The sequence below is a fragment of the Equus przewalskii genome, chromosome 16 (assembly GCF_037783145.1).
Source record: "Equus przewalskii isolate Varuska chromosome 16, EquPr2, whole genome shotgun sequence".
NCBI lineage: Eukaryota > Metazoa > Chordata > Mammalia > Perissodactyla > Equidae > Equus > Equus przewalskii.
This window is the reverse complement of record NC_091846.1, coordinates 6,224,609-6,247,480: the sequence shown is the minus strand read 5'-3', so window position 1 is coordinate 6,247,480 and position 22,872 is coordinate 6,224,609.

Sequence of the window (22,872 nt, the reverse complement as noted above, 5' to 3'; positions counted from 1 at the left end):
ACCTTTCTGCCTTTGATGCGTTGGTGTGCTTACTCTTACGACACAAAGAGCCCTTTCCAGTTCCCTCTTTGCCTTGTGGCCACAAAGCTTAGAATTATCTTTCTACTCAGTTGCATCAGCCTCTCTCAGTTGTGTGAGTTAGAGCTGCCTACAGGGGCCGGTGCGGTTAGCGGACATCTGTACCATGGGAGGATGGGGACCTCTGAGACCTGGAGGTTGCTCGGCTGGGCCTTCCTGGCAGGGGGCAGCAGCCCCGGGGGGGGGGGGGGGGGGGCACTGCCGCAGGATCTTTGGATTGTTCAAGAAAAGCAGGAAATTCAGATTTCTGTGTAAAATCTCTCCGTATTTAAGTTCTGGCAATAAACTCAGATGTGTATGACATGTACCAGGCCAAATCAAATAGTCTTGGGGCTGTTTTCTGCTCAAGGGCCTACTGGTGACCTCTCAATGGGTGTTTTCTGTTTTAATTTTTTAAAAGAATTTTATCACTTCATTTTATTACTTGTTTTTTTTTTTTATTTGCTCTTGTTTTAATGAGTCCAATTTCCTTTTTTTCTTTTTGGAAGTAGAGGGCGGTGCTAGGTGTCTCCTGTTAACCCCACTCAAATCCATTTTCCATCTTTGTCCGCCCCGCTCTGTGTCCTGGGAGCAGCAACAGGCTCTCTTGCTGGGTGACTTCCTTTGGGAGGCAGTGGCTGGGCTCAGGCTTGGGAAGGAAGTGAGGTCAGACTACACAGGCCCCCAGGCCTCCCCTCCCCCTCTGCTGATCCTGCTGCGGGCGTGGGCTTGGGTCAGACAGCCTTGCCTACAGCTGCCCTCCCCAGCTCTGGAATCTGCCCCCTGCTTGTGGTCCTTCTAGGCCAGGGGAGCTCAGGAGCTCAACATCTTTGCCATGACCTTGTTGGCTTCCCCCATCCGGCCTGGACCTTCGTGACTAGCCCCTTCATTAAACCCTGCTCAGTTATCTAGTTTGAGGTTCTGTTTGCTTCCTGCCAGGGCCTGTGACTAACAAAATATACGTAATTCAAAGTAGAACATGTGAAAGTGGCAGGACTGTTTTTGTGAACAGAGTATAAATGATATGTTGGTCCCAGAGGAAGGGTGTTAGGAGTGTGGATGGGAAACCATAACTACAGCATAAACAGGGCAGGTTTCCAGATTCCCATCCACCCAATCAGGTCCGCTTCACCTGACACAAGTTGGAACCTTGGTTTAAAGCCTCTCATGGCCTTTCACGTGGAACAGCGCTTGTCCCGTACGAATCCGTTCCGTCCAGCAGGGAAAGTCCACCCTGGTGGAGAAGGGCGGAGGCGTTTCACAGAACCTCGCCTGCCTGTTCTCCCCACAGCACTGATTTTCCGTCTCCTTTGTTGACTTCTCTTGGGCCTATTGCTCATTGAAACACAGCCTGGCTCTTTCTAGGTAGGATAGAGTAGTGGTCAAGAGCAATTGCTTTTAAATTAGACACATTTGTGCTGGAGTCTCAGGTCCTGTCATTTTACCCGGATAGCTGTGTACAAGCTGTTTCATCTCTCTAAGCTTAGCTTTCCTCATAACCCACACCCCACAGGGTGGCAGAAAGAATTAAACAGGAAAATGTAAGGAAAGCACTCAGCATTGCTCCTGGCACAGAGGGTGCCCAATAAATGGAAGAGATTATTAACAAATCAACCCCTGTTGTCCAGGAAGCTGTTAACTGTGAATAGCTCACGTGCTAGTGTGAACATCTGTCCATTTACAGCACACAGTGCTTCGTCAGCCCAATGATTCTAAGTCGCCCTCTGGATCATCAAAGAAAGATTAAGTTATATTCAGTCTAATGTTCAGTATATTCTTATTGTTTCCGCATTTTGAAAATTCCTGTGACATTCTCTGTCTCCAGTCCCTGGTGCTCCTCCCGTTTTGCGTTTCTCGGAGATTACAGACGTGGTTCCGAGATGACATGTGTAAACCCCGTCAGCAGTCCGCAGCTACAGCTCCTCTGTCTAGAGGCTGGATTCGCTGCAAGCCGAATGCTGCCCTCTTGTATCTTCCCATTGATCAGAGGCTGCAGTTCCCATTTTACGTATCAGTTTCATGGAGAAGCTTGCCCTCCCAGCGTACTCTTAACTGGTCAGGATACCAAATTTCTCCTTAAAGTCAGTATGTCACTGGGGCCGGCAGTGGGTCAGTTTGCACACTCCAGTGGCTCAAGGTTTGTGGATTCAGATGCCGGGCGTGGACCTACACACCACCATCAAGCCACGACGTGGAGGCACCCCACTTACAAAAGAGAGGAAGGTTGCCACAGATCTTAGCTCAGGGCCAATCTTCCTCAACAAAATATATATATATCTCAATATGTCACTTGCTGGGACCATAAGGCAAAACATGCTATGTTGGAAACAAGGAAGATTGGAAGGTAGTGGTGATTCAAACCAGTATGGCTAACACACAGTAAAGGGGAGACATGGAACCTTCCCTTGGTAGCCAACGCTAACTTTGTATTTAATGTGAAACTTGAATCTCTCTTAAAAACTGGATGATGTAACCCCATTTTCCCCCCATCCACCCCCAAAATAACTCTACTGCTTAGTCTCTTATTCAGGGGTGAATTGGCACAAAGAGTCACAAATCTGGATTATAGGCTGCCACTGTCCTCTTACAGGCTCTCAGTTCCTGATCTGTACATTTGACTAATAAAATCGCTGAGGTCCTAGCTGGCATCTGTTGAATATTTACTATGTGCCATCGCTTTACGAGAATGACCACTTTAATCCCCCAAGACAAACTTACAGAATGGAAACTCTTCTTATTGTCACTACTGATGAGAGACTGAGACCGGGAGAGGCTGAGTCTGGCCTGGAGTTGGAGCCCAGGAGCCAGCAGCACAGGGTGAGTGAGGTCACCTCTCAGCCTTGTCCCTTAGAGAGATGGAAGGGCGCACACAGCACCCTGATGGTGTGCGAAGGAGCGAGGATGGGCGCCAGAGAGGTGGCTGGGCAGCAGGGTGGAATTGGCAGGACGCCTCAGCACTACAGGACGGGAGGGAAGGAGCAAGACCAGGAAGAAGAGTGCTCCCAGGAAGTGGGCCGAGTGTGCAAAGGCCCTGAGACAGGAATGCCCTCTGAGGCATGTCTGAGAAACTTCAAGAAGGCCTCTTTGGCTGGGGCTGAGTAGTAGGGTAGGCAACCAGAGGAACTGGCAAGGGCTGCTCTTTGCATCTTGTGGGCTTCAGTAAAGATTTCTATGTTTTTCTGAATGTTACAGAAAGCCATTAGAGTTTTGTGCCTGGGGGTTACTTGGTCAGTTGGCGTTTTAAACAGGGGACCATAGCTGTTGTGTGGAGATCTGTGGGTGGGGGGTGGGAGGGGAAGCAGGGAGATGTTTTGGACAATGCACAGTGGTGGCTTGGACCAGGGTGGTCTTTGTCAGGGATGGGGAGGAGCAGGGTGTGGGAGGAGCGGAGAGGTCTGTTTGGGACATCTGAAGTCTCAGATGGCCGCTAGACATCAGTGTGCAGATGCCAAGCAGGCCAGACCACTTGTCATGGTTCATTTTACGTGTCAACTTGGCTGAGTGCAGTGTCCAGATATTTGGTCAAACACCAGTCTGGATTTTGCTGTAAACGTATTTTTTCAAATAAGATTAGCATTTAAATCAGCAGCTTTTGAGTAGAGCAGATTACTCTCCATAATGTGGTGGGCCTCATCCAATCCGTGAAGGCTTTAAGAGAAAAGAATTTCCCTGGGGAAGAAGGGATCCTGCCAGCAGATGGCCTTCAGGCTCGAGACTGCAACCCGGGTCTCCAGCCAGCCGGGAGACCAGACTCGCCAGCCCCACCAGAGTGTGAGCTAAGTCCTTGAAATGAACCTCTCCCTCTTTCTCTCTGTCTCTCCATATATATACGTATATACACACAGATCCTAATGGTTGCTGTTTCTCTGGAGAACCCTGACTGATAAAGCACTCTAAAACTCAGAGAAAAGAGGCTAGAGAGAGAAATTTGGGCGTCATCAACATACGAGCCATTTAATAGGAATAACGTGCGAGCCACATAGATAATTTTAAAATTTCTAGAAATCACATTAAAAACGTATAAAGAAACAGGTGACACTAATTTTAATGTATTCTGCTTAACCCAATGGAGCCAACATTCTATCATGTCAACATGTAATCAATACAAAAATGTTAATGAGATAGTTTACATTTTTTTCCATACTGAGTCTTCAAAATCCAGTGTGTCTGTACCCTGACAGCACATCTCAATTTGGACTCGCCAGATTTTAAGTGCTCAGTAGCCGCACATGGCTGGCGGCTAGCACACTGCACAGCACAATGCTAGACGGTGTTGAGATCCACGGGGCTGAGCAGGATAACTGGAAATGCGTGTGCAGTTGGAGCAGGGGAGAGGACAGAACCAAAGGCTGAGCTTGGGGCTCTCACGTCTTTAGCGGTTAGGAGAGAAGGAGGACCCAGCAGAGGAGCCCAAGACCAAGCGTCCAGTGAGGCAAACGAGAGCGAGAGTGTGGAAACCTAGACGCCAAAGGGGAAATGCAGCCCACGGTCAGTAAGATGCAGTCTGAGATCTGACCATTGGATTGGGCTGGATGGAGGTCACTGGTGCCCTTGACAGGAGCAGTGCAATGGAATACCAGGGATGAAGAGCCGAGGAAGAGAACAGCGGGGTAGGAAGGGGAGACCGGGAGAATTGGCAACCCCTCGGGAGACTCACGAGGAAGGCGCTGAGCCACGGTCACGGTTGGAGGGGACGTGGGGACTGGGAAATTGTGTTTTAGACAGAAGATCTGATGGCACCGTGTGCTGTGAGTGTGCTGTGAGTGCCACACGTGTGGGAGTGAAGCCCTCAAGCTGGGGATGGGTGGGTCCAGTGCGCGAGCAGAGTGGTCGCTGCAGACGCCAGGATGGAGCACTGGGTACAAACGTGGGTGTGTGGATGCGGCACTGGGAGGACGAGGCTGTGCTGGCTTGGTGGTGAGCATTTGGAAGGGGAATGACAGAGGGAAGAAAGGGTGTGATACAACCTTCCAGAGAGTGGCAGAACGAAGTGACGACATGAAATGGTTCTCAAACCCAGACACGTGTTAGAATCACTACGGGAGTTTTACACTATGCCGATGGCGGGGCCCCACCACAGGCCAACTGTATCAGAATCTCTTGGGTTAAGTCATGGGAATCAGCCTTTAAAAAACTTTCTCCAGGTGATTCAATGGCACCAAGTTTGAAAAACACTGGGCTAGGGAAATGCAGTAGGATGGTGGCCGTGCCATTAAAACCACACCTGATGTTGGCAAGGGGTTTTGTATTTAAGTTAACATAACAATCTGTAGAATACAGAGCTTCGGAAAATAGCCCTCCAGTCTAAATCCTGGGGTGGGGGTGAGGGGCAGTAAGGAGGAGGCCGTGGTCCTTAGCCATCTTAGCACTCAGATTTACAGAGTAAGACTCCTCATTATGGAATATATAGAATAGAGGCAAAAAGGTTATCATTATTGTAGCCAGACATTCACCCTGCTGGGTGTTACATTCATCCTGCTGGGAGGAACCCAAATCAGGAGAGGAAGGAACAGGTTCCATTCAGACATTGCGTTTAGGAAGCTCATAAGACTGTCCCTGGGGGGAGAGGACTGCATATTAGCGGGAACCAGAGACTCGGGGGGAAGGAGTGTAAGCAAGTTGCATGGTAGATGACAAGGTGGGTGGGTTCATTCATCTATCACGTGTTCACTCAACACTCAGCAAGTACTTACCGAGTACTTACCGTGCATCAGGCTGCAGTCCTTGAGAAAAGGTAAGAGTTTATACGGTATAGTTTACAGTGTGTCAGTTGTTCCAGTTTCACCAACACAAGATCGACCCTCCAAAGAAACATTAGAAGATGAAGTGGGGAACACCACACAGATGGAGCTGCATCACTTCACCCCGTTGGAAGGAGAACCAAATAATCCTCTGAGATCTCAATCCACCCACCCCGAGGGAAATGAGCAAGGCTGTGAGGAGCCTGGCCTTGGCTACCCTCTTGCCTCTTCGTCCATTCCTGGTACCATGCCTACTGTGTGCCAGGCATGCACTTGGCATAGAAACATGAGTTGGACATGGCCTGCCCTTCAGGGAGCTCACTGCTTAGTAGGGAAGAAAGCCAGAGGGCAGTTGCATCTCGGGCAGTGGTTAGGTAAATTCTCAAGTCAACATCAAGGAGAAAATCAAGTATAATCAAAATTATCCTTGGAAAAACATCCCTCAGGGAGGTGGTCCATTGGCCTCTGAATTGCCTCCTCTCCAAAAATACAGTGCAGCCAGTTTCTCCGCAGCCTCGGAACGGACAGCTGTTTCTGTGGCTGAGCACCAGAGGAAATGCTTGGCTTGGCTTGCGTTTTGAGGTCATGTTGCATGAAAAGGATGTATCGTACTTTAAACATTGGTGTATGAGATGCTCCCAGCGTGAGAAGATCAGACCTGGCTGCAAATGTTCACAGATTCATACTCCAAGGCATATGCTCATGATGGGGATGGCGGGCAGAATCACACACTTCATCTACATTATTGTTTAAAGTTTTCTTTGAGCCTCTACAGTTGAATTCAATTGAGCTAAATGTGCATGTGATGGGACTCACCAGCAAAAAGACGATTATGATGCCCTGTGGCGAGCGTGATGCTCTTTCAGAGGAGGCAAGACTTGTGTCGGAAGCAGAAACCCCTCTCACAGCTCCCAGCCTTGCGGAGAGGCTGGCAAAGGGCGCTGGTCTTCACTCACCTGAGTGGTGAAGAAAAGCAGAGCTCATGCTGGTGTGGTTCCAGCCCCACTGGCTTCCCCCTGGCCCTCCTCATAAAGGGAAAGAGTGGGAAAGGCCCCACCCCAGGAGGGACCCTCTACTGGTCCTGCAGGGGGAGAGAAGCTGAGCACCAGCCACAGCAGGTGGCTGCAGCAAAGCTCTCAGGTCGTGCCTCTGCTTGTACCTCTCTATGCCCTCCTGCCACGAGTCCTCGCAGAAGACTCAGCGCCAGGCTTCCTGCTCAAGTCCAACCAGAGGCACTGTACCTCCATCCCGGGAGGAGCCTCCCCCAGTCAGTGCCATCCGTGCTGGGCCCTGAAAGGGTCGGGTCTGCCCGCACAATTCACTGGGGGTTGCCATCATGGGTATCTATTGGACCATTCCAACCCCTCCTCTGCTTACTTTTCACCTCGTCCTGGGCCTCTCTGACAAGCCCATCCTGCCCAGGCCTGTCACCTGTTGCAGACATACTTCCTGGGCTCGTCTCCCTGCGGTTCCCTTGGGTTTCCCTGCAGGCTCCAGGCGCTGCCAGCTGAGGGCGGTAGACACTCCAGCTTTCCCTCCAGTTTTGCCAGATGCCACTGGCCTCGCCAGCCTTGTCCAACTTTCTTGCCAGCGAAGGGAATACGGCAAGATTGCAGAGACCAGCCAGCTCCTGAGGCTGTGGTAGCCTGTGATGACTTAGATGACATCTTGATTCGTTTGCCCACTAGGGTCCTTCATACAAACCCTCCGTTGGGTTTGAAGCCCCCACCAAGGATCTGAAGGTGGAATTGCGATACCATATCCTTGCCCAGCTCAGACAAGCTGCTGGTGGCCCCACAGGTGGAGATGCTCCAGAATGACTAAGAATGCCCGCTATTCCACAGAGTTTGCTGAATAATTATGACAGTCCTGTAGCTTACTTCTCTACCCTGACTCCCTACAATCAACCTGCCCAAGAAAGGGAGGGGCTTTCTCTGCCTTATCACGGCTCTCAGCCTCGTGCGGTCTTGCATCCCTGCCTGTTCTTGCGGGTCAGCTTTGCCTGACTCAACTCCATCTTTAGAAAGAAAAAACCTGGAGCAGGGGCCTGCCACCTTCTCTGCTAAGTTCCCCAGACATCCCATTCCGCACTCTGTCGCTCTGCCGCCTATGCCTTCGCTTCGCATTAAATTTCCTTCACGATTCTTACTACTCCTGGAAGCTTCTTTGTTGTCTGCCCACCTCCAGCAGACGCTCAGGAGGCAGGCACCTTGTCTAGCTTCTTCACCAGAGCAGCTCCTGTCCTTGAAGAGCCTGTCATTGGATTAGGTAAGTTATTGAAGGTGAGTGACAAGACAGGGTGTTGTTAATTGCCGGTGGATGTAGTGATGCTGAAAGAATTGAGTTCAGGGACAGATCCGGACTCACCTGTGACCTTGGGCACAGGTTTCTGAACCTCGGGCTCCTCACTTATAAGCCAGAAGTCACACTAATATCCACCGCCAAGGGGTTGCAAGTGTCCACTGAGCCCATTTCTGTAAAGCATCCTGGCATGTGGTATCATGTGATGAAGGGCAGCTGAGGTCACGAGTAGGTTAGAAATGATGGTGTGAGCAGTGTGGACTGACTGTGCTGTGCCCACAGAGGAACCGGAATGGATTATGGCTCCGCTTGGTGGCAATGTGACCAATTCCATTTTTCTAGCTCAGGGGTCCTCAACCAGGGGCAATTTGGACCCCTGGGGACATTTGGTGACGTCTCTGACATTTGTGTTGTTGTAACAATTGGGGGAGGAGGGGGATGTGGTGCTGGTATCTAATGGGTGGAGGCCGAGGATGCGGCTCAACACCCTGCAATGCACAGGGCAGCCCTCGCAACTGAGAATTAGGCAGCCCCAAATGGCAGGAGTGCTGCGATCGAGAAACTGCGGCTAGATAAAGTGGTGATTCCTGGTGCACTTGCTTTAGCTGGTGAACTTATTAACAGGTGGGTTTTCCTGGGCAATCGCCCCAGAGATTCTCAATCAGAAGGTTTGGGCTAAGACCCCACCCTGATATACACACCCCAGAGATACAGAAGCAGGTGGCCAGAAACTGCTCTATGAAGTGGAGATTCAACTTGGAAGTGTGTGACAACCGCAGGGGCTTTGCACTCTGAAGTTTTCCAAACTTCTTCAAGTACCTGCCTGCACTGAGTCCTAAGACAGCCCTTCAAGGTCAGTATCATTTCCCCTTTACAAATGAGGAAGTGGAAATGTATGAAGTTTGACTTGTCTGTGGTCCCAATAGCCACCAAGTGGCAGAACTAGGACTTAAATCCAGCACCCAACTCGCTGCTTTGCATACAACAACAAATGTTTGTTGACTGGATGAATAATTGAATAAGGAAACACATAAATTCAAGTAGTCTGCCATGAAAATCCATTTTCTTTCCACTCTTGCCTGATAAGTCTTCCATTATCTCATAAGGTGTTTAGGAGATGAGATAATGAAAACAAAATTATAGGAGTTATAATAAAAGATAATATGAGAAAAAGTCACCTTCTTGAACAACTGGTTTTGAAATACTCAAGATATTCACGCTCAGTAATAGAAAATTATCTTAGTCTATGACCTTGAACTTTCAAAGAAAGGGAAGAATGGCCTGTTGAGCCCTGAACTGAAAGTAGGTGATGTTAATAAACAACACAGTGTTATCTACTTCTAACAATTTTCTATTTAAAAAGAGAAACTATTTAGGCTAGAAAGGGCTAAAAAGCAAGGCTAACATTTTTTAATAAGCCCTTTAAAAGTTTGCCCTCTGGTGGACAGAGGTAAAAATGCGTGTAATGTTAAGAGAGGTGACGCCCTTCTTTCTGACTTTAGGCAGCAGGCTGCCTCCAGTGCTTGCCTGAGCTCATTGTTCACGCGGAAAACAGGAGCGCTGCTGCCGTGAGCTGAACTGAGTTCCCCTCAAGTTCATATGTTGAGTCCTAGCCCCCAGTACCTCAGAATGGGGCTGTGTTTGGTGATGAGGCCTTTAAAGAGGGAGTTAAGGTAAACGAGGCCTTGAGCGTGGGCCCTGATCGAATCTGGCTGGTGTTCTTATAACAAGAGGAAATTTGGACGCACAAAGAGACCCCAGGACCATGGTGCACAGCAGAAAGACCACGTGAGGACACGGTGGGAAGGCAGCCGTGTTCTAGTCGAGGAGGAGACCAGGAGAAGCCAACCCTGCCGACACCTTGATTTTGGACCTCCAGCCTCCAGGACTGTGAGAAATAAATGTCTGTTGTTTAAGGCCCTCAGCCTGTGGTATTTGTTACAGCGGCCCCAGCAGACTAATGCAAGCACCGTTTAGGAACAAGCTTCCCCACTGATGAGGAAGTTAAACATCTGGTGTATCACTGAGCATCTGTTCTTTAAACTTGCGTCCTGTCTTCCAACGGCCTCTTGCAAGGGGTCAGTTGCAGTCCTAATTCAGGTAAGACTCCCCCTGGGCGTCCTGTGAAGACCAGGCCTCCTCACGGGCCTACCTGGCAGCATGGGCTCGGGGTCCAATGAGCATTTGCTTCCCCATCTGCCTCCTCCATAGGCCCTAGTAGGACTATGTCTGTATTCATTGAAAATTTAAATTAAAAAAATTAAAACTGTCATTTCTTTCTCTTTTTTTTACTGAGTTATTGATAGGTTACAATCTTGTGAAATTTCAGTTGTACATTAATGTTTGTCAGTCATGTTGTAGGTGCACCACTTCACCCTTTGTGCCCACCCCCCACCCCACCTTTCCCCTGGTATCCACTAAACTTTTCTTAGTCCATAATTTTAAATTCCTCATATGAGTGGAGTCATACACAGATTATCCTTCTCTCACTGGCTTATTTCACTTAACATAATTCTATCAAGGTCCATCCATGTTATTGCAAATGGAATGATTTTGTTCTGTTTTGCAGCTGAGTAGTATTCCATTGTATATATGTACCACATCTTCTTTATCCATTCGTCTGTTGCTGGACACTTAGGTTGCTTCCACGTCTTGGCTATTGTAAACAGTGCTGCAATAAACATTGGGGTGCATAGGACTTTTGGGATTGCTGACTTCAAGCTCTTTGGATAAATACCCAGTAGTGGGATGGCTGGATCGTATGGTAGTTCTATTTTTAATTTTTTGAGGAATCTCCATACTGTTTTCCATAGCGGCTGCACCAGTTTGCATTCCCACCAGCAGTGTATGAGGGTTCCTTTTTCTCTGCAACCTCTCCAACATTTGTTGCTATTAGTTTTAGATATTTTTGTCATTCTAATGGGTGTAAGGTGATATCTTAGTGTAGTTTTGATTTGCATTTCCCTGATGATCAGCGATGATGAGCATCTTTTCATGTGCCTATTGGCCATCAGTATATCTTCTTTGGAGAAATGTCTGTTCATGTCTCCAGCCCATTTTTTGATTGGGTTGTTTGATGTTTTGTTGTTGAGTTGCGAGAGTTCTTTATATATTATGGATATTAAGCCTTTGTCAGATATATGACTTGCAAATATTTTTTCCCAGTTAGTGGGTTGTTATTTTGTTTCAATCCTGCTTTCATTTGCCTTGAAGAAGCTCTTTAGTCTGATGAAGTCCCATTTGTTTATTCTTTCTATTGTTTCCCTTCTCTGAGAAGACATGGTGTCTGAAAAGGTCCTTTTAATACTGATGTCAAAGAGTGTACTGCCTACATTTTCTTCCAGAAGCCTTATGGTTTCAGGTCTCACCTTTAGGTCTTTGATCCATTTTGAGTTTATTTTGGTGAATGGTGAAAAAGAATGGTCAATTTTCATTCTTTTACATGTGGCTTTCCAGTTTTCCCAGCACCATTTGTTGAAAAGACTTTCTTTTCTCCATTGTATGCCCTCAGCTCCTTTGTCAAAGATAAGCTGTCCATAGATGTGTGGTTTTATTTGTGGGCTTTCAATTCTGTTCCATTGATCTGTGCACCTGTTTTTGTACCAGTACCATGCTGTTTTGATTACTGTAGCTTTGTAGTATGTTTTGAAGTCAGGGATTGTGATGCCTCCCGTTTTGTTCTTTTTCTCAGGATTGCTTTAGAAATTCGGGGTCTTTTCTTGCCCCATATGAATTTTAGGATTCTTTGTTCTAATTCTGTAAAGAATGTCATTGGGATTCTGATTGGGATGGCATTGAATCTGTAGATTGCTTTAGGTAGAACGGACATTTTAACTATGTTTATTCTTCCAATCCATGTACATGGAATGTCTTTCCATCTCCTTATGTCGTCATCCAATTCTCTCAGAAAGGCCTTGTAATTTTCATTATATAGGTCCGTCACTTCCTTAGTTAAATTTACCCCAAGGTATTTTATTCTTTTTGTTGCGATTGTGAATGGTATTGTATTCTTGAGTTCTTTTTCTGTTGGTTCATTACTGGAGTATAGAAATGCTACTGATTTATGCAAATTGATTTTATACCCTGCAACTTTGCTGTAGTTGTTGATTACTTCTAACAGTTTTCCAATGGATTCTTTGGGGTTTTCTATATATAAGATCATGTCGTCTGCAAACAGCGAGAGTTTCACTTCTTTCCTCCCTATTTGGATTCCTTTTATTCCTTTTTCTTGCCTGATTGCTCTGGCCAGGACCTCCAGTACTATGTTAAATAAGAGTGGTGATAGAGGGCATCCTTGTCTCGTTCCTGTTTTCAGGGGGATGGCATTCAGTTTTTGCCCATTGAGTACGATGTTGGCTATGGGTTTGTCGTATATGGCCTTTATTATGTTGAGGTAGTTTCCTTCTATACCCATTTTGTTCAGAGTTTTTATCATAAATGACTGTTGGATCTTGTCAAATGCCTTCTCTGCATCTATTGAGATGATCATGTGGTTTTTATTCCTCAGTTTGTTGATGTGGTGTATCACGTTGATTGATTTGCGGATGTTGAACCATCCCTGTGTCCCTGGTATGAATCCCACCTGATCCTGATATATGATCCTTTTGATGAATTGCTGAATTCTGGTTGCCAAAATTTTGTTTAGAATTTTTGCATCTATGTTCATCAGTGATATTGGCCTGTAGTTCTCTTTTTTCGTGGTGTCCTTGTCAGGTTTTGGTATCAGCATGATGTTGGCCTCATAGAATGTGTTAGGAAGTGTTCCATCTTCCCTAATTTTTTGGAATAGCTTGAAAAGGATAGGGATTAAATCCTCTCTGAAAGTTTGGTAGAATTCCCCAGGAAAGCCATCTGGTCCTGGGGTTTTATTCTTTGGGATGTTTTTGATTGCTGTTTCAATCTCTTTCCTTGTGATTGGTCTGTTCAAATTGTCTGCCTCTTCTTGAGTGAGCTTTGGGAGATTGTAGGAGTCTAAGAATTTATCCATTTCCTCTAGGTTATCCATTCTGTTGGCATATAGTTTTTTGTGGTATTCTCTTATAATCTGTTGTATTTCTGCAGAGTCTGTGGTTATTTCTCCTCGCTCATTTCTGATTTTGTTTATTTGAGCCTTCTCCCTTTTTTTCTTTGTAAGTCTGGCTAGTGGTTTGTCAATTTTATTTATCTTCTCAAAAAACCAGCTCTTTGTCTCATTGATCCTTTCTACTGCCTTTTTTGTTTCAATAGTATTTATTTCTGCTCTGATTTTTATTATTTCTCTCCTTCTGCTGACTTTGGGCTTCATTTGTTCTTTTTTCTCTAGTTCAGTTAGGTGTGCTTTAAGGTTGCTTATTTGGGATTTTTCTTGTTTGGTAAGATGTGCCTGTATCGCGATGAATTTTCCTCTTAATACAGCTTTTGCTGTATCCCATATGAGTTGGTATGGCATGCTATCATTTTCATTTGTTTCTAGGTATTTTTTCATTTCTTCTTTAAGTTCTTCAATGATCCATTGCTTGTTCAGTAGTGAGTTGTTTAGTCTCCACATCTTTGTGCCTTTCTCAGCTTTTTTCTTGTAATTAATTTCTAGCCTTATAGCACTATGATCGGAGAAAATGCTTGTTATTATTTCAGTTTTTTTAAATTTGTAGAGGCTTGCCTTGTTTCCCAACATATGGTCTATCCTAGAGAATGTTCCATGTGCACTTGAGAAGAATGTGTATTCACCTCTTTCAGGGTGGAGTGATCTATATATGTCTATTAAGTCCAATTGTTTTAGTTTTTCATTCAGCTCCACTATTTCCTTGTTGATTTTCTGTCTGGATGATCTGTCTGTCCATTGATGTGAGTGGGGTGTTGAGGTCCCCTACTATTATTGTGTTGTTTTTAACATCTTCCTTTAGGTCTGTTAATAGTTGCTTTATGAATCTTGGTGCTCCTGTGTTGGGTGCATAGATATTTATAAGCGTTATTTCTTCTTGATGAAGTGTCCCTTTGATCATTATATATTGTCCCTCTGTGTCTCTCTTTACCTGTCTTATTTTGAAATCCACTTGGTCTGATATGAGAATTGCAACACCTGCCTTTTTTTCCTTGCTATTTGCTTGAAGTATTGTCCTCCAACCCTTCACCTTGAGTCTGTGTTTGTCCTTGGGGCTGAGGTGTGTTTCCTGGAGGCAACAAATTGTTGGATCGTGTTCTTTAATCCATTTTGCCACTCTGTGTCTTTTTATTGGAGAGTTCAATCCGTTCACATTGAGAGTGATTATTGATGCATGTGGACTTAGTGCTGTTAATCTGTCGCTCATTATCTTGTTTTCCTGCGTTTCTTTTCCTGTTTGCTTTAGACTACCCATTTAATACTGCAATTTCTTATGCTGGGTTTCTTAGATTTTTCCTTATTTATCATTTGTGACTCTGTTCTGTACTTTATTTTAGTGTCTACCTTGAAGTTTGTATTTAGAATCTCGTGTATAATATAGTCTATTCTCTGGTGGTCTCTTACTTACTTGACCAATACTGATTAAGACCCTTTGCTCTTCCCCTCCCAAATAATTATTTTCATTTTTTATTCCAACTCATCTTATTAATTGGTAGTTAGAGTGCTAAGATCGTCCTTGTTTTGGTAGTTTCCTTACCTTTACCCTAATGCTATAATTGAATATTTGCTATCCTGTTCTGGTTCTATCCATCGGTCTCCCTAGTCTGTGGATTGTGTCCCCTTTCTCCCTTTTTTCTTTTTTCAGGTATGAGAGCCTTCTTGAGGATTTCTTGTAATGGAGGGCTTTTGGTTACAAATTCCCTTAACTTTTGTTTGTCTGGAAAAGATTTAATTTCTCCCTCATATCTGAAGGAAATTCTTGCTGGATAGAGTATTTTTGGCTGAAAATTTTTATCCTTTAAAGCTTTGAATATGTCACTCCATTCTCTCCTAGCTTGTAGGGTTTCTGTAGAGAAATCCGCTGACAGTCTGATAGGGGCTCCTTTATAGGTTATTCTCTTTTTTTTTCTTACTTCCCTGAGTATTCTTTCCTTATATTCCCTTTTTGCCAACTTTACTACTATGTGCCTTGCAGTAGGTCTTTTTACATTGACAAATCTAGGAGATCTAAAACCCTCCTCTACACACATTTCTCCGTTGATCCCTAGATTTGGGAAGTTCTCTTCAATAATTTCGTTAAGCACACTTTCTGCTCCATTTTCCTTTTCCATATTCTCGGGAATTCCTATGATCCTTATGTTCTTTCTCCTCATTGAATCCATTATCTCTCGGAGATTTTCCTCATTTTTTTTAATTCTTAGTTCTCTTTCTTCCTCTGTCGGGTGCCATTCAGCCTGTCTATCTTCGATTATGCTAATTTTCTCCTCTATGTTGTCTACACGGGCATTCAGGGAATCCGTATTCTGTTTTATCTGGTCCATTGTGTTTTTCATCTCAAGTAATTCTGTTTGATTCTTCTTTATGATTTCAATCTCTTTTGTGAAGTAACTCCAGAACTTGGCTTGTTTCTCTATCTTTCTCTCTACCTCATTGAGTTTTTTGATTATAGCTGCTCTGAACTCATTATCACTTAGTTTACCTACTTCCAAGTCCTCAGGACTTAATTCTATGTTTTTATTGTTTTCCTGCTGGTCTGGGGCTTTTATAAATTGCTGGATGGTAGAGGAGTGGTTTTTTTTCATGGTGGTAGAATTCAGTTGCAGTTACAGCCTGTCGCCACTAGATGGGGGTCGAGAGCGGCGTGTTAGCTCTCTGCCTTGGGGCAAGATGGCTGCGCCCACTGGCTTTGTTAGGGGGGAGGGGCTGTTACTCACACGCGCCGGTCTGGGTTGAGATCAGTTCTGTTCTCTGGTCTCCCAAGGCCCTTGATTTATAGGGTCCCCGCGGACGGAAGCTTTCCCCCCGTCAGTGGGTCTCCACTGAACCAGGGCAGGAGTCCTGGATGATCCCCCGGTCGCGCGGCCCCTCCCCAACTCCTTCCTGACCCCGTGCCGCAGCCATCGCAGACTCTAGGGGAGGGAGCAATGTTCTCTCCTACCGTTCCAGCGCCTCCGAAGGTGTAAGCAAGGTTATGATCTCCGCCTTCTTGGTATTGTAGGTCTCTAACGAGCTGGCATTATGTTTATTCTCTGAAATTCAGTTCTTCCAATCTTTTGTTGTATTTTGGAGGGGAGAGAATCCCGGGTCAGCTCACCCCGCCATTTTGCTCCGCCCCCTCTTCTCCTCATTTATTTCTTATTGGAAAACTTACATGTGGATTTTGTAGAAAATATAGATAAAGAAAAATAAGGAAATAGAATGATTCTCCTGCACTCAGAGCTGATCCCATTAACACTTGTTATTTCTCATTCACGCTGTTTTTTTCCTTTCTATGACCAGAGATGCTTAGTTTTGGTTCATTTACAAAGATAGGGTCATCCTTTACATGTTGGTTCTAACCAACAATAGGTTATACACAACTTTCCACATCATCAAATATTATTCTACAGCATTATTTGCATAGCTTTTAACACACTATTGTAAGAACACACCTTACTTTAATTAAGTCTCTACAGATGGATATTTGGACCTCCAGCCAAAACCTCTTTTTCTTTCTTTTGCTATTCTAGACAATGTTGTGATGAACAACCTGATAATCTTTTGCATATATTCATGATAATTTTCTTGGAATATTAAATTTTGATTTTTAAAATTTAACTTTAACCACTGGTGAATGGGGAAAACTCCCAACACTCCCAAGCAATAAATGATGAAAAGCAGTAAATGATCAAAATCAGACAGGGAGCAGGAACAAGGCAATCATGGGCTGAGTCTTAAAGTACTCACCTGTCGGACTGGATTGTGAGGAGGAGATTTTGTGGAGGGCTGATGGAATTAACCAGGGGAGAGGGATGAGGGCAAAGGAGGGAGGATGTCCACAGCTTGGATGGCTGGGCTGAAAATGAAACCACCAGAAAACAAGTAAGGAAATAAAAAGATAAGTAAAGAGAGTTAAGGAATGAAGACTATGATTGCTGAAAAGGACTGGAGAGAGAGGGCCACAGTTTTAAGACCTGATATGACTGGTAAGCAAAACGCTGATACTCCCCAGGGGCCCAGCTGGCGTGTCTGCTGTACACTGAGAGCCGTCGGGTGACTCACCGTATCCAGCTGATTTCCTGGCCCTTGCCCACAGCCCCTGCCGCTGATGTGTGCTCAGGAAATATGAAAATGTGTAACACTCAACTTGACAAAACATAAAAAAGATGCAGTTCTGCTGAGAGAATTCATCTAATGCTTTACAAAGTAAAACCTAAACAAATTTCAATATTCTGTTGTCTGCCTCTGGTTACCCACTAATATGGAAAATCTAAAATTCTCTGTAATGGACATATATCGAGGGTGCCTGGCTGGGGCATTTCCTCATCTCCCACTCCGTCAAGGAAGAGGGGTGTGCATGTTTAATGAACTCTATTAGCCCTTGGGAGAGTGATGCTTATTGTGTCAGAAGTGGATCAAGATCCCTATAGGTGAAGACCACACATTGATAATAAAGGTATCCAGAGCACATTCGAAGAGAAATTTTCAATCCAGTGCCTGACTTGCTTATTCCTGGTCCCAACTCCTTTCCATGATTATGCCTCTCAGTGCTTCCTTGACAGCCTCACTGTCTATCTGTGAACTCTTCTTGGCCACTTGTTGTGAGCTCGTGGTCACCAATATTTCACCCTCTCGCCAAACACAAACATGCTGAACCCACCTGCTCGTGGGAGCCCATGTGAGTCCTGCTCACCTGAGGGGGCTGGCTCTGCCCAGGACCCACACCACCCTGCCTGGTAGACTGGGGAGGCATGTTCATGGTGTGATAAATATAATCTGCAGAATTGAATTTGACCTAATCCAACTTTAAGAGATTGAACTCCATTCTAAAATCCAGTCATGACATTTTGGATTTTGGACATCCGGATGGGGAGAGTAATGAAAGAGCACCAGCTGGTAACAGATATAGATGTTTCCCTGGAAGGAAGGACTCTTGCCTGAGAAGGAGACCCCATGGTCATGTCTGACTCAGGAGCACTTAGGCCAATCAGCCATCTTGTGCTATGGACCAGTGGGCTTTGTGGAGCAGGTCACTACCATTATCATCACAGGGGACATTCAAGGACTGAAGCCCAAGTCCACAGCCCAACAGGGACCCTGCCATGAGCTCTAGGAACCTGAGAGGAGGGAGACTGCCAGCTGGAGAGGGTGTGTTTTTTGCAGGAGCTGTATGAGGCCACATGGAAGAACCTTCGATAGGAGGGTGGGAGGGAGGAGATCAGGGTAGGAGCAGACAAGGTGAGGATGGAGCACAAGTGGGAAAGCTTGAGGACAACCCACGATGAGAAGAAAGTACACACATGGTGGTTGACAGCTCTGGATTCAAAAGGTTGGGTTCATTGCACCCACACTTACATTTCCAAGTGAGCATTGGATGCCTAATTCAAAATAGTCATCTGGAAACTTAGAGGACACAGCATGCTAACCATAAAGAAAAAAGATAGTAAATTGGACTATATTAAAAGTAAGAACTTCTGTTCATCAAAAGACACTGAAGGAAGTGAGAAAGCAGCACAGAGTGGGAGAAGGTATTTGCAGTGCATACATCTGACAAAGGACTCACAGAGCACTCCTGCTGACGAGGAAGAAAAGACAGACACCGACAGAAATACGGGTCAAAGACTTGAACAGATCTTCACAAGAGAAGATATCCAAATGGCCAATACAATAGGAAAAGGTGCTCGGCTTTATTCATTATCAAGGGAAAGCAAATTAAAACCACAGTGAGATTCTAGTACACACTCACCAGAATGTCTGAAAGAAAAAGGATGGACAGCATCAAGTGTTGACAAGGATGTAGAGCGACAGAAACCCTCATAAACTGCTAGGGGAATGCAAATTGATCCAACCACTTTGGAAACCTGTTTGGCAGTATTTATCCAAAACTGATCATATGCACACTCTAAGACGCAGCAAGTCCACTCCTAGGGGTACACCCAACAGAAGCAGGTACATAGTTCACCACAAAACATGCACAGGACTGTTTGGAGAAGCGCTATTTGTCATAGTCCAAAACTGGAAACGCAGCTGCCCGTCAACATTAGAATGGACAAATACCTGATGGGATATTTCCACAGTGGGATACTATGCAGCAGTGGTTCTCAAAGTGTAGTCCCTGGGCCAGCAGAATCAGCATCATGGGGCAACTTGTTAGAGAAGCCAACTTTAAGGCCCCACCCCAGACCTACTGAATCAGAAGCTCTGGAATGGAGCCCAGCAGTCTGTGTTTTAATAAGCCCCCAGGTTACTCTGGTGTCCACCCAAGTTTGAGAACGACCGCTCTACAGCAACAGGAGTGATCAAACTACAGCTCCATACAAAAATATGGATGAATCTCACAAATATAACATTGAGCGAAAGACGTCAGACACACAAGAGTGCATATGGGATGATTTCGTTTCCACAGAGCTCGAAAGCAGGCAGAAGTAACCTGTGCTGCTAGAAGTCAGGATCAAGGTTGGGACCAGGGAGAGGGAAGTTCAGGTGCCTCCAGCAAAACATAAGGAGGCTCACACGCTCTCTCTGAGAGCCAGCATCTCCTTAAATTTTGCACCTGGGGGCCTCACTTGCTACACCTGACCCTGGCCTTAGTCAGCGTAATACCTAGCCCAAGAGGAGCACAGGGGCCAGCCAGGCCACTATTCTGTGTGGCAGTGTGGGCCCTGGTTCAGTTCCTGAAAATCCACCAGCCTGTACACATATGATCTGTAAACTTTTCTGTCTGTAAATTCAGGATAATCTTTCCATAAATAATTTTTCCAGAAGAGATTAAATACATATTTAGTTGGAACGATATGCTTATTTCAGCGATGAAATAATGAACTGAACGAATTGGTAGCCTTTGCATGTAATTACTTCGGATGTAAAGGACATGGGCCTTTTGTTGTTGTTTTCACTTAATGGACTCAGAAAGTAACAAAAAAACATAATTTAGAGTCAAATATAGTAGATAACATGAGATCAAAATGGGTAACACCGTTAGTTTTCTTCTAAAAAATGAGATGGGGTTTCTAATGTGGCTTAAATGGACTCTGACAGCCACTGCCAAGGAGAAGCGAGTCCCAGATGTGCTCCAGTCATGGGAAAAACTTCGGAATAGGGATATCACTTCTGCAGGGGCTCCTTCAAGCGGCCCCTCCCTGGTCTGTGATTTCCGGCACAGGTGCTAACAGATCGGCACTGAGGCTTTCTAGTCACCCGAGATAAAGAGAGTCCCCGGCTGCGGCACCTGCTTTCCAGGAAAGCGGTGGTTTCCGTTTGACTCAGTGCTTCTCTCTTACCTCATGGCTCAGTGAGCTCTAGGTATGGCTTGACTCACTTTTGTTTTGAATGCAAAGGGGCAATGTCCCCAGAGGCTGTGCTTCCTGCAGCTGGCCTGGGGTTAGTGACAATGCACGAGGAGGCCAGACCCCAGGCATCCAAAGCATTCTGTTGAGATTACGAAGAAAATATCAACAAGTAATTCTGGAATCTCTTGACTGGACGCCGGGAAATGTAATGACCCAACCAGGCCTGGCAGAGGGACTGTCCTGATGCGGTGAGGAGCCAGCGGAGAATAACTCTGTGTCTCTTTCAGTATTACCTCACTGTCTACACTCTCGCGGAATTTTATGGAATTCCTAAATATCCCTAAGTATTTCGACAAATGTGTTATCCTGCTCTTCCCCAAAACTACACTGGGAAGTGCTTATTTTCATTTAGTTCAGCACCCAGGTGCTCATGTGAGGAATCATTTTACTCATGTGTCTGTCTGTCTGTCTCTGTCTAGAATGCAGCCCCCACCCCCAGAGCCTCCATCCCTGCCCAGGCCCCTTCCTGTCCCCCGGAGGGTTGCCACAGCCTCCCAGATGTGCCCGTTTCCACCCTCACTGCCCTTCTGCCTCCCCTCCACTGGACACCCGAGTCCGGCACACGCGGCAGCCAGCTCGCACCCCTCCGGCTCCAGCCCTGCAGTGCTCCTAGTTCTCTTTGTATTAACCTCGTATTTCTGATACTTTGACTTCTGGGGGCCTTGCTGCCCATGGAGAGACTATTCTTCCCGGAGCTGGCCAGCTCCTAGGGATAGCAAACAACTGGCCTTTCCTAGGCAAATCAGCCAGTCCAGAGCCCACACTCCCACCACCTCCTCCATGGAGCTCGCACACTCTGAGCCACTATTCCCCTGCCCTCAGCACCCAGAGCCCACTGGGATTATCCAAACTAGACAATCCTAAGCCTGTTGCCCGGACTTTCTCATTCCTTCCCATAGAAACCACAATGAAGGCTCTTGGTCACATTTACCCCTCGCCCTCTGCCTCTTGACTGACCTGGTGCCTCGCCGTGTGACCCCCATGGTATGGCGTGCCCCTTTCTCTTGGGAACTGTGGGTATAACCAACTAACTTTACAATGGCAACCATATCCTGATCCACTGGCCTTGCCAGACTTGAATAATAATAAAGCCTACATTTTAAAACACCCTCAGAGCAAAAGTCAAGGTCTTCATATGATCTAGATTCTGCTGCCCACTGCAACCGTAGCCACTAACTACATGTGGCCATTGCGCACTTGACCTGTGGCTAGTCAACAATCAGATGTGCTGTAAGCACAAAATACACACTGGACTTCAAACACGATACCAAAAAAAGAGTAAAATATCTCATTAACAATTTTTGTAGCAACCACATGTTGAAATAGTAATATTTCAGATATATTGGTTAAATAAAATACATTAAAATTAATTGTACGTGTCTCTTTTTACATTTTTAGAATGGCCACTAGAAAACTGAAAGGTGCACCTGTGGTCTCACATTGCTAGTGGGCAGCGCTGGCCTAGGGCCCTCCATGAGCTAACCCTGCCGCCTTTCTGGCTTCATCTTCCTCCCTCCTCTGCCTCCCTCGCTCTGTCCCCATCACACTGGCCTCCTTGATGCTCCTCAAATGCCCCAGGCAGCTTCTACCTCAGGATCTCTGCGCATGCCCTTCTCTCTGCCTGGAATGAGTCTCTCGCATACCCGCATGGCTGGCTCCCTCACGTCTCTACCCCACTGTCACTTCCTAAGTGGAAAGTGCTCTGGCCTCCCTCTCTAAAATGTCAACATCACCCCTGAAATTCCTCTCTGTCTCCCCTGCTTTATTTGTCATGCTTAATATGGATTTCTAGCCAATATTCTGCTTGTGTATCTTGTTTCTTATCAATGTCCCCACCAGCATGAAAGCTAATAAAGGCAGGGATTTCGTCTCATTTGTTCTCTGCTGTATCCTCCATATCAAGAATGAACAGTGCTTTGCACATAGCAAGGCTCAATAAATATTTGTTGAACGAATGAATGCACAACACAGGCTTTTAGCCTCAGGATCCTCATTCAAAATGAGAGAAGTCAAATATACAGAACAGATGAAAACAGTGCTGGTTGGGGGGAGGGTGAAGCAGGTTGGGGGCCTACAGGGAGTTGAGAACTAGGCCAGCTGAGGAGGCCTGGCCTGGCCGAGAGGCACTCAGACCCACTCAGACCTGCTCTGGCCTGTCAGACGGCAGTGGTGGCTGGAACAAACTGGAAAGAGGACAATGAATAATTTATATTTTTAAAAAGCTTCCTGTAAGATTTGTGGGACTCACTCACTGGTATGAGCCCTTGGTGCTGTGTCTTATTTTTATGAGTGGGATGGGACGCAGTAGGTGAAGCATTGGCCTGGCTTGCAGGACAGCTGTTTCAGAGGCTTGCTGTGGAGTCTT